Source organism: Peromyscus maniculatus, chromosome 1 (assembly GCF_049852395.1).
Source record: "Peromyscus maniculatus bairdii isolate BWxNUB_F1_BW_parent chromosome 1, HU_Pman_BW_mat_3.1, whole genome shotgun sequence".
NCBI lineage: Eukaryota > Metazoa > Chordata > Mammalia > Rodentia > Cricetidae > Peromyscus > Peromyscus maniculatus.
The window spans coordinates 129,904,004-129,919,087 of record NC_134852.1 but is presented as its reverse complement, the minus strand read 5'-3'; the positions used below and the strand labels follow the sequence as shown (position 1 = coordinate 129,919,087).

Here is a 15,084-nt window from a genome sequence, read left to right as displayed (position 1 = left end):
AGTTCGAGGCCAGCCTGGTTGTCTACAAAGTGAGTTCCAGGAAAGGCGCAAATCTACACAGAGAAACCCTGTCTCGAAAAACCAAAAAAAAAAAAAAAAATCAGTTCATTGCTAATAACTCCTCAGCTGAGGTTCGGAACCTTGTGCCCACCTCCTTTCTCCACGCTGGGGTTTTTGAGCTGGTCTTGTGCATGCTGTTATAACCACTGAGAGTTCATATGTGCACCTGCCCTGCTGTGTCCAGAAAACAGTTTCCTCATAGATCTGGGAGGAGTGGCAGGTGATGGTAAAAATAATCAAAACACACTGTATGAAATTCTCTAAGAACTAATGAAAACAAGGAAATAAAAAAGAAAAACCAGTCCATTGGTTACAGTAGTTGTTTTTCAAGTGCTTGTTAGGCAAGTGTGGCTGGGATCACTGTGCCCTGGTCAGAGGTGACGGAATGCTTTTCTCTTGTTGCAGAATATGCTGAGGATCTGTCTGGCTAAGAGCTCAGAACTGAACTCACAAAAAATATTAAAAGGAAAACTGAAGGAGGAAATTTCTCAAGGTAAGACTTTTCTTCAGGTTCAGGGTTGAAAAGCACTGCCCAGAACTTTCTCTGACCTAATAGATGTAAAGAAAAAGCGATGACAGAAATCCAAGCCTGAAAGAGCAGCCTTCTCTTAGAACAGAGACACACTGAGGCTGTTCCCCTGGGGTGAAGTCCTCAAGGTCTCAAATGTTCTATTTGGCATCAGGACCAGGTAGCAAGAGAGCAGCAGGACTGGCCTGTGTGCTGGCGAGTAACTACCTGCCCTCTTGGCTGTACTCCAACTTCCTAACAGAATTAGGATCAAGTTCTTTCAACTTTACCAACCCCCCAACCCCGCCCCCAGTGCTGAAGACTGAAAGTTTTGACTAAAGGAGACCCTCAGCACTGAGTTCTTAAAAGCAAACTCTTCTCGGTTTTTACTTCTTGGTATAATACCTCAAATGGTTCAAAAAACCATAAAGGACACACATTGAAAAATGCCCCCTTCCTGTCTTGAAGGTTTTGTATTTAATCCCAGTCTTACCTCCCAGGAGACACTGGGCTTCTTGGTATCCCAAATATGACTCTCATTTCTCCACCAGCCGTACACAACAGGTCCTAAATTCTCACCGCTCCACACACCCAATCCACTCTCACTAATGTGGTTTTAGAGGCCTCTTCAAACAAGTACAGAGAGCTCTTTCCTCTATCTTTAAAAAAGCATAGCTGCATTGCATTGTACCAAAGAGCTGCTGGTTCCCAGTTGATGACCACTTGAATTGTCCTTATTATTTTGCAATTTAAATGAAAAATTGAAACCAATTCTTCAAGAGAATTGATTCTTTCTCCCAATACAAATGCTATTTTAGATTAGTTAAGAAGTATAACAAACATTTCCTGGTCCAGTTGAAACAAAGGTCAAGAATTGGTTCATTTATTTACTCAATAAACACTGACTGAAAGTTTGAAATGTTGCAGATATAGACAATATATGGGGGGATGAAAGATACAAGATCTTCAGTACTGTCATGGACTGGCACATGTAAATGTGGTAACAAATGAATGTGTTGTTACATGAAAAGGAAAAATGGATAACAAGAGGGAAAAAAGGCTATTTTGGAAGGTCTCTTCAGGGATGCACCATTTTTGCTGAGATCCAGCAAGTGAGTGGCTGCACTGTGCTAAGCGTTTTGCATTAATTTATTCCACACCCCAGAGAAACACCCCCCACTCAACATACATTTACCCAACTGAACAGTACATCTGTTTATCCACCAGATACCTGAGACAGGCTTATATCAAATGCTGAGAATATGTCTGTGAACATGACAAGGCCAGGTCTGCCCCCTCCACACAGAAGTTTACAGACTATTAAGCAGCTATGCAAATGTTTACACTGGAGATGAACACAGTATACTAACTGTGCTGATAGCAAGCAGAACCAATGTTCAGTGTGGTTTCTCCCTAGCCCCATACAAAGTTCTTCTTTATTCAGAATCTCTCATATATACATGGATGTAGCCACTGATAAGTTCCTCAGGTTCCAGCAAACAGCCAGCCACTCACCCATGCTCATGCAAGAACCTTCATTAAACTCACTGGGTACAAAATAGATGTGAAGTGGGGGGCTTGCTGGGGAGTAGCGGGGCTCAGCAGGAGCAGGAGGGGGATGGGAGAGATAATAGAGGGTGAATATGATCAAAATACATTATACATGTATAAAATTATCAACAAATAGATTTTCAAAAAGAACTTTTTTCAAATTAACATTAAAAAAATTCACATTAAAAAAAGAACAGAAAATTGACCAGTCAGTTGGAATTTAACCATTTTTTTAACCAAAAAGAAATATCAAAACCCCCTCATCAAAGCCATAATATTTCTTTCTTCCCAATAAGGCTCAGTCAGTTCCTGTCTTTTCAATGATCTCAGCATCTTACAAAGCCTATTTTCCAGGTTCATAAAATCCCTTGCAGATGAAAGAAAAGATCTCTTCTGCACAGTAAATTTGGATTTTACACCAAGCCACAGAAATGTTAAGAAAATTCCAAGCAAGGCTCCATTGGCTGACCAGATGGGCTTTTGGAAGTCTTTAAAGTCTCATCTGAAATATAGCTTTAGGTCCATGTAAATGGCAGTGCAGAGGGCTCTTCCATCTCACATTTTATCATGTAAACACAGGTACACAATATTAAAAACTCAAGCCTCACCAAAAAGCCTAAGCTGAAAACTCAGCTGCTCTGCTTGCAGCCTGCTGTGAGTGCTCCCTCCCCACGAATTCCTCAGCTGTGTCCCCATGGCAGCTGAGAAGTTCTGAAACACCTTTGCCATCCATGGCTTCACAGAGCATTTTCTGGATTTGCTGGTTTTGTTTGCTGAACATATATTAAGCAAGAATACATAAACATATATTATAAAGCAAGCCTGCATCATTGCAGGAAGTCTTACACAGGAGAACAAATGGAATACTCACTAAAGATAGAGCTCCCCACACAGCTGGAGTGATAGCAGATCTGCTTTGTGAAAGAGAAAGTTGATTGCTCACCTCTGATTTAGTGTTGGTAGTAGATCAAAGTGGAAGGAGTATGACAATTAGAGACTCCAGCTGGCCCAGAGTGCCTTCTTCTGCTTGATTGGTGGACACACTGGAGGGTGGAGCATGAACATTTACATAACCCTGACCTGTCCTTTTTAACAGATGTAAACACAGTAAGCTTCTAGTAGGCTGGAAAGCTGCGTGCACAGGATGGAGAAGTGTCCCAAGAGTTGCTGAAAGGCAGCTGGAATTAGAGGCCCACCCATGTAGTCCCAGCCCTTCAAAGGTGTAGGCACGAAGTTCAGGAGTTCAGGGTCATTTTCATCTACATTGTGAGTTTGAGGCTGGCCTAAACAAGTTATTGTCAGGGTTAGTCCTAAGAGTGGCAGGAGTTCTCAGAAAGAGGAAAGAACAATTGAAAGAGATATAGAGGTATTTTGAAATGAATAAACCAATACCAAAGACTGTACAGCTTGGGTAGAGTTAATAAGAATGCCCAGGAACTGGGAAGAACTAAGAATCAGCACTGTCAGGTCATTTCTCCCCTCAAAGATGTTGGTGTTTCTCTGCTTGTCAGTCATTTAGAGGACTGTAAGAAGCTATGGGATCTTCTCTGCCTCCTTGCACTTCAGCCACAGCAGCCCCCTACTTGCCTCAGACACAGCTGTATTCCAGCCTTAAGACCCTTGCACCCCGACTGCCTGTACCTCTTCCCTCAGAGAGCCCGGTGGCCAAATCCTCCTATGGTGAGATTATCTTCTCAAAGGCACTTTCTCCTCTACTAAGCTGGCACTCATTCCCCCCGCCCTCTTTTAACTTTTTGCATATCTTATCACCAACTTTGAAAATAAGAACCTTGTTTTATTTGCTGATGGATCATCATTGTATACACCAGCTACTGGCAAAAGTTAGCCATTCGATAAACATTTAATGTGGTAATGTGAATAAATGACTCATTCGATTGTGTCACACACAAAGTCCAACTCAAATTTAGTTAAAGCAGGAATTTATAAGCTTGGCATGGTGGAACATATTTTTAGTCCCAGCACTTGGGATGCAAAGGCAGGTGGATCTCTGCTGAGTTAGGGGCTAGCCTGGTCTATACTGTGAGTTCTAGGACAACCATGGCTTACATGATAGACCCTGTCTGAAAAACAAACAAAAACAAAAAAGAAGAATTTATTAGTCTTCTTTATAAAAAAAAAGTTCTCTTTTTAAGAATTGATTTCTGAGATTTCCTTATAAATAGTCACAGTTGTTTGGATGAGAGCTCCACCTCAACCCCTGGCACTCTGGCATCCCTATACCCAAAGAGTCTGGAATGTTTGGAAGGAGTCTGGTTGAAGATCTACCTCAACTCCCCTCCCCTATCTCTTTTCCTAAACCGGCCTCTTCAAAGCCCACCAAACACAGCTCCTCCCCCAGAGAGGCTCAAGACCACTCCCACAGGGTATATAAGCGGCATCCCCAAAAACAAACTCGTGGTTCTTCCGATCTTGCATTCAGTCTCCTCTCTGCAGGGCCAGGGAATCGCCCAGGAGTGCTTTACCCATTAAACCTGGGCTTTTCCTGATTTGGTCTGATTTGGTTTGTTGTGATGGTAGAGAGGCCTTCAGGGAGGCCTAAAACTTATCATTTGGAGGTTCTACCTAGGGGGTTGATTTTTTCCCCACTGGTCCAGGGCCACTTGGTGGGAAAACACCCTTCTCCTCCACACCTGCTCTCCGCTAGACTAAGAGTGGCTCTTGGCTGGGTAAGTTGCCCTTTCCAAGTCCTTGCCTAGGAGGTCCAGGGTCTCTTCATTTTGGGGGGTGTCTTGCCAGAGATTCAGGTGCTCCAGGCTGTGGTGATATTGTGTTCCCCAAAATATTGTGTACCCTAATAAACTTATCTGGGGTCAGAGAACAGAACAGCCACTAGATATAGAGGCCAGAAAATGGTGGCATACACCTTTAATCCTATCACTTGGGAGATAGAGATCCATTTGGATCTCTGTGAGTTTAAAGCCACACTGGAAACAGCCAGGCACGGTGACTCATGCCTTGAATCCCAAGAAGTGAGCCTTTAATCTCAGGAAGTGATGGCAGAAAGCAGAAAGGTATATAAGGCGTGAGGACCAGGAACTAGGCTGGTTAAGCTTTTAGGCTTTTGAGCAGCACAGTTCAGCTGAGAGGCATCCAGTCTGAGGAAACAGGATCAGCTGAGGAATTGGCGAGGTGACGTAGCTGTTCTGTTTCTCTGATCATTCAGCATTCATCCCAATACCTGGCTCAGGTTTGATTTTATTAATAAGAACTTTTAAGATTCCTGCTACACCTGGTCCCTGACCTCTTCCAGAGCACAGGGCTGCCTTTGCTCCACCCCAACCCATTCCAGTGCAGAGGGCTGCCTGCCTCTATTCTACTCGACCTGTTCCGGTGTGAAGGGCTGCCTTGCCTCTGCCTGACCCATTCCGGAGCAGGGGGCTGCCTTTGTTCCATGGGAACCCTTTTCTAGAAGATGTTCCATTGAAGAGAATTTCCCACAACCCCCTATTTTTTTTTGATCCAAGACTTTCCACAGTGGACTCATTGTGCTAAGCTTTGGATCCCCAGCATAGACTTGAGAAACAGCACTTGCCATTCAAAGCCTGATCCCAAAATGTAAATGAACGGTCTTGTTAAATAAGAAACACAGAGCCAATGCAGAGATGAAAGCCCAAGAGGTCAGAGCTAAAAACCTTACCCTTCACTGCTGCTATTGTCCTCTTCAGCAAGAGACCTACTTCCTGTCTGTCTTTTTTATAGACTTTCTATTCTGCCTTCTCATTGGTTGTAAACCCAACCACATGACCTCCTCATCACTGCCTGTCTTTACAGACCTCCAGGTCTTCTATGGTTGGTATTGAGATTAAAGGCATGTGTCTTCATGCTGGCTGTATCCTTGAACACACAGAGATCCTCCTAGCTCTGCCTCCCAAGTGCTGGGATTACAGGTGTGCACCACCACCGCCCAGTTTCTGCTATGGCTTGGTTTTAGCTCTGACCCTCAGGCAACTTTATTTATTAACATACAAATAAAATCACATTTCAGTACAATTAAAATATCACCATATTCAAATGCCCCTGCAGGGTCTTTTACAAAATCTATTCAAAGTGGGGCTGATATAATTGGACAGAACTGCCCTACGTCCACAGTTTTTGGGTTCTGCATTCCTGCCCTCCCTACAGGGGCCAATGTTTCACAGCACCAGTCCATTCACTGCTGGAGAAACTGACACATTTCCCACTTCCCCCAAACTCTACCTACCGACCCCCTCCTCCAGGGCCACAAATCTAAGACCAAATTCCTCCTACTTACCTTCCTTATCCTCCCTCCTGTTCTCCCTTCCCCCACTACTTCCCCCATCTCCCTAATGCCCCCAAATCTTCCCTGGTTTCTTCTTATACTCAGTCTTCTTCTTCTTCTCAGTCAGTGCCAGATACTAGAAAAAAAGGCTGAGGTGATCCCCAAACTCCCCTGCAGGAATTGGTGAAAATGGCTCCTAAAATTCTTAATGCTCTAGAATGACAGCTGAGTCAACCGACAGACAAGGCTGCAACAGAATACGCTTCAAGCCCAAGCCTTAGCAGCTACTCTGAGGCCACCAGGGTCCCCCACAAGGGGTACAAGGGAAGTCGGCCATGAGGCTCCATCCCGCTGGAGCTCAGCCCAAGTCAACTCTGCCAAAAACTGGCTTCAAATGTGGCAAGCAGGGCAACTGGTCACAGTATTGCCCTGATCTCCAGCCGCCCAGGAGGCTGTGCCCTGTCTGCTGATAGCCTGGGCACTGGAAATCAGAATGTCCCCTTGCAAGCTCGTCCTTTATGCCATGCCATGCCATGGAGGTCCAGCCTCACCAAGCTCTTTGTCTACTTTATTCCTCTGGGATAAAATTCTATCTGTACAGCTTCAGTTCTGTTCTCGTGCCTAGATCCTTTCTTGCCTGATTTCTCTATACCTTTATCTACTGTTCCCTTTAAGTTCTATCTTAATTCTCTCATCTTAATTCTGCCTCATCTAGGTACTTCTCATCTAGTTCTTACCCAGCTAGTACTCCCCCATCTGACTCTTCCTCATCTTCCATCTTGTCCACATGTTCTCTCTGGTCAAAATTCTCCTTATCCTTCTCAGTTCTCCGTCCTCAAGTTCTCCACTCCCCTCTTCCTCTCTATTTCCTTATCCCTCTAAGTCCTTCTCTGAAAATAAAACTGCCTTTTTATCCCTTTTATCCTTATCTCTCCAAGCTATCTCTGCTCCGGCTGTTTCTGGCAAGTGTGCTCTGTCACTGGACAACTTGGCTAGGCAACTTACATCACAGTGAGATGTACCTGTAAGTTGGACCCTTTAGTTCTGAGTTAATTGTTAAGGATGGATCTAAAACTAGAGAGGATTTTGGAAAGGAGAAAGTTAAGCTTAATTAGCACATCTGCCAAGCCTTCTCAAATAGGTAGTCTGATCACTTACAGAGGTATCTCTGATAAGGTACTTTCCTCTGTCTGGGGATGGACCTGGCTGGATGCTGCCAATGACGATAATTACAGGGAGGCTTGAACTGGGGTTCTGGCTGTGCATAGCTGTCAGCACATAAGGTTATCTAAATATTCCTAGAAGTGGTTAGGTAAGGAGTTAGAGGTCTATAAAGTTAGTAAAGCTGTAAGAAAAGAGGGCCCTAGCTAAATTGCGTGAAGCTATTACTTAAGGTCCACCTGACCTAGGTAGTGTCTCCATTTGGAATTTACCTTAATTCAGGAGACTTATTATGTGGTGGTGTGGACTGTTATTCCTTTTAGTCCTTGAATGTGGCTAAGGGAGATATCAGATTCCAGTGCTAAAAGGAGAAGAAACAGATGGGCCTGAGGGAAGGCCCTTGGTGGCTTTGAAGGGGCAGGTTTAGGGAAAGAGATAGGGGAGAGGAGTTGAAATGCTGCCTGAGGTTGTTCTCCAAATACCTGGAACATATATGTCCAAATAGTGATCAGTCCACACTGTTAGCAATTCTTAGGAAAAAAATCTATTGGGAAAGCTATAAAGGCACACATGATTTTCATAACAGAAGACAGCTGATATATAACAAGCCAAATAACACCAAATGCTCCCTGGAATTTGGCTTCCTCTGAAGGAATTCCTTGATCCCTTCAGGTAGTGGCTTTGCCATAACCAGATGAGTTCTTATAATAAATATATTCCTGCGTCCCGCAGCACTGCACCAGCTTTGAGGACACCAACCAGGTGAGATTGACAGATGGATTTCACTCACTGTGGAACCAAAATAAGACCAAAATGCTCTCACCCCAAAAATAAAGGTCTAAGACTGCTCCTTTTAGCTACAGGCCATAAGTTACTGGAACAGGCCAGAAGTTACTGAGACCAGTCAGTTCAGATTCCAGAAACCAGGAAGTGTAAAAGTACAGAGCCACAAGATAGTCACGAGGTAATGCCTGCCAGACTATGGAATGTCCTCTCCCTGGTTTCCAGGGTAACTGATCACAGAAATGCCTCCACCTGAGGGCAGCCAATGAGAAATGGTGGCGGGCAACCACTCCCTTAGAAGTAATTTCTAGAAGTCCCTAGAAGCGAGCCAATCAGAATTGTACCTGTACTAGCACCCCTAAATGATGTAACCTTGTGACTTTTCCCTTTAAAAACTGAGCTTGCAGACAGGTGGGCGCTTTCCTCCAGCCTCCACTGCGTTGGATGTATTGGACGAAGTCCCTGCCTAGGCTTGTATTGCTTTTGGATATCCAGAATTAAACCTTGCTTTTGCATTCCGGCATGCTCGTCTTTGGTGGTCTCTCTGGGGGTCACAATCTGGGCACAACATCACATGCCCACATCTAAGAAACTCTGTTACCTCCAAACTATGGTTGACACCTTTATCCTCAAGAAAGGTTGAGAAGGCCAATGGACTCAAACGACAGCCCACCAAGCTCTGCATTGAACTCAGGTTATCTTGGCCCTCCCTTCTCCCCATTGCCCTTACCTGCCTCTAGGCCACCCCACGCTCTCCTATAGGTTTGAGCCCTTTTGAGCTCCTTTACAGAAGGCCCTTCCTCCTCAATCATCACCTCCCAGCCCCAACTCCCCCACTGACCGGGTACGTCTCCTACCTCTCTCTTCTGAGGTCCCTTCTTCGTTCATACTGTGATCCTCACACCCCTCAGCTGCCGAGCTCCTGGGACATCCATGCTGGTACCATCTCTCCAGGCTCAACTGGGCACCTATTCGGGATACATGGTCTATCCAGCAGCTGGGAACCTCCACCCTCCGGTTTTCCAAGATGTCCCAATAAAGGGCCTATCTGTTCTTCTGCTCTATAAAGTACAACTAGGGCAGATGTTAATGATCTACTTTTCCTAGAAACTTGCCTTCTTTGCTTTCTCAAGAAGCAGATGCCCGAGTTCTCCAGAATGACAATTAACTGGATGCTCCTCCCCTCACACCTCCTGCTGAATGTGAGTCCACCAACTCCTGACTCCTCTTCCCCACATTGCTCTATGCCCACAAGAAGTAGTTAGACTTGAACAGGCACCCCTATACCCAAAGAGTCTGAAATGTTTGGGTGGGAGCTCCACCTCAACCCCTGGCACCCTGGCATCCCTATACCCAAAGAGTCTGGAATGTCTGGAAGGAGTCTGGTGGAAGATCCACCTCAACTCCCCTCCCCTATCTCTTTCCCTAAACCCGCCTCTTCAAAGCCCACCAAACACAGCTCCTCCCCCAGAGAAGCTCAAGACCACTCCCACAGGGTATATAAGTGGCATCCCTGAAAACAGACTCATGGTTCTTCCAGTCTCAAGTCCAGTCTCCTCTCTGTGGGGGGCGAGGGGGCGGAGAATGACCTGTGAGCCCTTTACCCATTAAGCCTGGGCTTTTCCTGATTTGGTTTGTTGCGATGGCAAGAGACCTTCAGGAGGCCTAACACTTATCAACAGTATGTGCAAATAGTGAGTTTTATTTTGTCTTTTCAGCTCTTTATGCCTTTTTTATTTGTTTTCTCAACTTATTTCACTGGCTAGCATCTGCACTGAAATGGGGAAGTGGAAATCCTGCTACTTTACTAACACAGGAAGTATTGAGGCTTCCACAGTGAGTTCCAATGCTAGCTGTAGGCTTTGTTATGCATAGTCTTTATAGGTGAAATCTAGGAAGACCAGTTTTTTATTTGTTTGTTTGTTTTTATTGTCAAAATAGCTTTATTTCCTACCACAGTATCCTATCTACTCAGCTTTGTCTCTTCTTCTGATATATAACAAAGCCAGGCAGGAACACTCTAGAAAGAAAACTAAGAGCGAATTATGATACCCTGTGACTATAATCAAGAAATCCAAATTGTTGTGCCCAGATCGTGACCCCCAGAGAGACCACCAAAGACGAGCATGCCGGAATGCAAAAGCAAGGTTTAATTCTGGATATCCAAAAGCAATACAAGCCTAGGCAGGGACTTCGTCCAATACATCCAACGCAGTGGAGGCTGGAGGAAGCACCCACCTGTCTGCAAGCTCAGTTTTTAAAGGGAAAAGTCACAAGGTTACATCATTTAGGGGTGCTAGTACAGGTACAATTCTGATTGGCTCGCTTCTAGGGACTTCTAGAAATTACTTCTAAGGGAGTGGTTGCCCGCCACCATTTCTCATTGGCTGCCCTCAGGTGGAGGCATTTCTGTGATCAGTTACCCTGGAAACCAGGGAGAGGACATTCCATAGTCTGGCAGGCATTACCTCGTGACTATCTTGTGGCTCTGTACTTTTACACTTCCTGGTTTCTGGAATCTGAACTGACTGGTCTCAGTAACTTCTGGCCTGTTCCAGTAACTTATGGCCTGTAGCTAAAAGGAGCAGTCTTAGGCCTTTATTTTTGGGGTGAGAGCATTTTGGTCTTATTTTGGTTCCACATTTCCCCCTTCTCATGTGCCTAATGGAACCCAATCATGGGTTTTGGACAGTTAGCTCCTAAGTATCCCTCTCTAATAATGGCCATGTATAGTTAGCCATCTTGTCTCTATGCCAGGGAGTTTTCTTTTGACCCAGCATTTCAGCCTTTTCTGAACAGGGAACATGGGTGACGTTCTCTTCTGGAACTGCTTCAAGCTGGCATTGGGGCGCCGATATCAGGGGGCCCCAAAAGGCTGAAAAGCTAGTCAAAGACTGGGCAAGGGGGCATTTGTCAGAAGCATGTAGCTGCCTGACCCCATAGGGACAGACAGGGAAGAACCATGTTAGCTGGGCTGGTCCATGTCAGCTTTTAGCAAGTTTGGAGCTCACAGTCATCTGGAGCAGTGGAGTCAGCAACTGAAACCTGGAGGTGACTGCCAGCCAAATGGAAATCTGTTGAGACAAATTTAAACTAGGAACAGAGGTTAAAATTTATGAACTTATTTGGAACCCTTAGGTCCATACCCTTAGTAATGGGAAAATCAGTAGTCCCAAGACCAGGAGAGAGGAAAAATACCATCTTTAGGAATACTTATCTGGGGTCCTTTTGACCTCTGCGAAGTGGGTCTAGGTTTTTATGACTCTTTTGATCCTTTGAGGCCTACTTACAAAATGACATAAAAGTTTTAGATACATTAGTATTACCAATCTATACTGAAATCCATATTGTAGACAAAGCGGGTATCTTGTAAAACAGCAGAAGTGGACTCATACCTTTGAGTCCCAACAAGTTACATTTAAATATGACATCTAAAACAAATCCAAAATATTGAGCTTGTAACTGAACAGTAAGTAGTCATTGCTCTACCAGCTCATCAGTACTCCTAAATGTTAAGCTCTGAACCATAGAACAGGAGAGTAATCTGAAACTTATCTCATTTTGGACTCATATCTGAACCTTTATGACTTAGAACATTTTCCTAAAAGTGAGCTAACAAGCTAGCTATGGCCTTGCAGAAAGATCTGGTTGTCTGATGCTGCCATGCTGACAAAGTTAGAGCTTGCCTGGCCATCAGTACTGTCAGAGATCTGAGAAGGATAAACTATATCTGAGTGCAGACCAAGAAGCTTCCAATTCTATAAATTACAGGGATCAATCCCTACCCAGGTCTCCATATGTTGGAGGCACCAGTCAGAACAGCATCAATCTTCTTCCGCCATCAGGTCCATAAGGCAGAGTATTTTTCCTGTGGAATCAGGACATGGAAGACTGACCTTGATCACGCAAAAGGGTGCAATCAATTCCAGTGTCCTACTGCTTGTCCACAGTCTGGGCTGGGTCCTGGCGGCAGGCGTTGCATTGGGGCATCTTGCCCTGTGATCAGCGTTGTCATATTTCAGGCAGAGACGTTGTGGTGCCTCATATGTAATCTTCTTTGGAGACCTTGGGTCACTGCTAGGATCTGGAAGCCTGTCTGATATAGTAAGCTTTTAGATCAATATTTAAATGCCATATTCTGCAGATCTCTGAAGTATGAGGGCTGTCCAGGCATATCTGAATAGACAAACTTTGTTTCTAATTGCTTGTTTCAAGCTCAACCCTAAAAACATATGAAAGAGACTGAGTAAATGAGTAAACTTACATCAGTACTTATTTACCCTGACTACAATTAAAAAACTTGATTACTTATGACTGACTATTTATGTTCTCTAACAGTCTACAAAAGTAGCCTAAAAACAATGCTTTTAAGCTGAAGCTCTTCTAGCATCAAATACAGGTTCAGTAAAGAAACCAAAACAAAATATCATTATACAACATTCTTAAGCCTGAACGTACCTTGGGTAAGAAGAAACATTTTTTTAAGCCATTGTTTTTTAACTATAAAAACTGTTCTTAAAAGATTGAGATCTCTCAAATGTCTTCCACCACTGCAACTAGACTTTTTTGGAACTCTAGTCCTGCCATACATTTGCAAACCTCAGCTGTTTCCTATGATTTCTTTATGTTGCTAAGTTTGACTGCCAGAGCAAGGTATATTCCTGTGAATAAAAGCATTGATGTGCAGCTTTAATATTAATCAAATACCTTATTTATTAAACATATGTTGCCATCTATTTAAATTCTCTAGAAACTTGCTGTTGAACACTTGGTAAAGACATAAGTATTAGGTGTTAACCCGAGTAGATCTTTATAACCTTAGTAAAAGATGGCTGCTAGCCACATGGCTGCCCATGTGCCCACTAGCCAAGATGGAGGGAGCCACGTGGTTGCTGTTTAAAGCTCGTTTTTCTAAACAATAATTACTTGCACACATACACACAGTTGGATCCAAGTTACTCACATACATACATACAATTAAAGCTTGCTTACATTTTCAAGTCACATGCCTGTATACATACACACATAAGCCGTTTGCAGAATCATTAGGCATTCTTGAGATGAAAACCAACAAGAATTAACTTTAAATTCAGTATTTGCAGGTATAAGAAACCATAACAAACAGTTTACATCACATCCCCTCTGACCTTCTACAACCTTCCATGTACCCTCAGACCGTTCCTTTGATCCCTCAGACATTTACTCCAGACAAATTGCGCTTTTTCTTTTCCTTTAAAACAGAAACTCTTACCAAAGTCTTTCTTGTGATTTCCCTCAGTACTCTAGAATATATTGTAAAGTTATAATATTTTAAACAAGAACAGAAATACATGCATATACCATAACAAGAATAACTCAATTTGCATCAGCACTGTACCACAGACAAGAAACTGTTGGTGACATTCCATTCTTGGAGCCAGACCTTGACCAGGTTTTAGCCTCAGGGCAGATCTTGGGAGCCCCACCCAACAGCATGGAAGAGAACAGGGAAGGCATGCACCATGGAGACAAAAGATTGCTGTTACTGAAAGTGACTTCATGCCCTGGCTGGGCCCACAGACCTGTAGGCCACTCCTCAGCTGTGACCCTGGAGGGGCAGTTAGTTCTCCACCAGCCCCCTCACTGAGCTCCTTGAGGCTCCTGCTGGCTCCCGCCAGTTCCGCCCCATGTCCACACAGGAGCCCAGCCAGAACCTGCCCGCCATATCTGAGCACCACAGTGCTCACAGCCCTCTCTAGCACAAAGCCATGCCTAGTTCCCATGCAGCCAAGCCTCTACTCCACAGCTCTTTGAGCGAGCTGGGGCCCGAACCCGCTGCATCTAGGCCCCGTGATGCTCACAGGCCACCTAGCCCTCTCAGCGGCGCCCTGGGTCCCCGAAGTAGCAGCTGTGTAGCCACTACCTGCCGGACTCATTGCAAGCTTTCTGCTGCCTGCTGCCTATGCTCTGGTCAGAGAGAGCAAGGAAGCAATGTTAGGTTAGTCTGTGCCAGTTCAACCACCGAAGGGGTCTCCATCCCTTCGGCTGGCAATCCGGCCCACAAGTCCCAATGCACACACAAGCTCAGGCATAAAACACTCACACATGTGGCCACAATTCTCACACATTTATACATTTATGAAGGTATAACAAATAACACTGACGAACAAGATAGGCAGACAAAAAGGAAGAACAAGGGCCCTACAGATGGTCCAGGCAGACAGACGAGAGTCCGGAGAGGGAGCCTCAATAATGCCAAAGACCTACAGATGGGACAGGGACAATTCTCCCGATCTCCAGATGGATCCAAACAGACGGACCCCTCACGGGCATCCTAACAGACGGACCCCTCTCGGGCGTCCTATGACGGGGGGACCTGTAAGGACCCCCACGTCCTGATGAGGGGTTGGAACGTCTTCCAACTCCTCCAGGTCACCTTACAGGCGCATCCGCCAAGGTGAGCCTGTCAGATTCAACCGCCGGCTTCGGATAAGAAAAGGAAAGCAAAGACAAGAAAACGGAGCGCTCTTACCGATCGGTGCAGATGGACCTCCGGAGCTCTTAGGGGTCCCGGTGGGGGGGTCTCTGGGGATCCCGGACGAGCCCCCAAATGTTGTGCCCAGATTGTGACCCCCAGAGAGACCACCAAAGACGAGCATGCCGGAATGCAAAAGCAAGGTTTAATTCTGGATATCCAAAAGCAATACAAGCCTAGGCAGGGACTTCGTCCAATACATCCAACGCAGTGGAGGCTGGAGGAAAGCGCCCACCTGTCTGCAAG

General features: G+C 44.9%; 1 protein-coding gene across 9 annotated transcripts in view; it reads right to left on the bottom strand.

The window, feature by feature from the left end:
• The window catches only part of Acsm3 (acyl-CoA synthetase medium chain family member 3), a 33,243-nt gene extending 23,861 nt beyond the window's left edge, over positions 1–9,382 (bottom strand). For 4 of the 9 annotated variants that reach the window (XM_076551220.1, XM_006985708.4, XM_076551247.1 and 1 more), the window contains exons 1-2: positions 9,182–9,382; positions 2,991–3,162 (exon numbers count right to left, since the gene is read on the bottom strand). The gene's annotated coding sequence lies outside the window, so the exon portion shown is untranslated. The remainder of the gene's footprint in view (positions 1–2,990; positions 3,163–9,181) is intronic. The other 5 variants (XM_076551215.1, XM_016004139.3, XM_016004138.3 and 2 more) reach the window with 2 other exon arrangements.
• Positions 9,383–15,084: the final 5,702 nt, after the last annotated feature.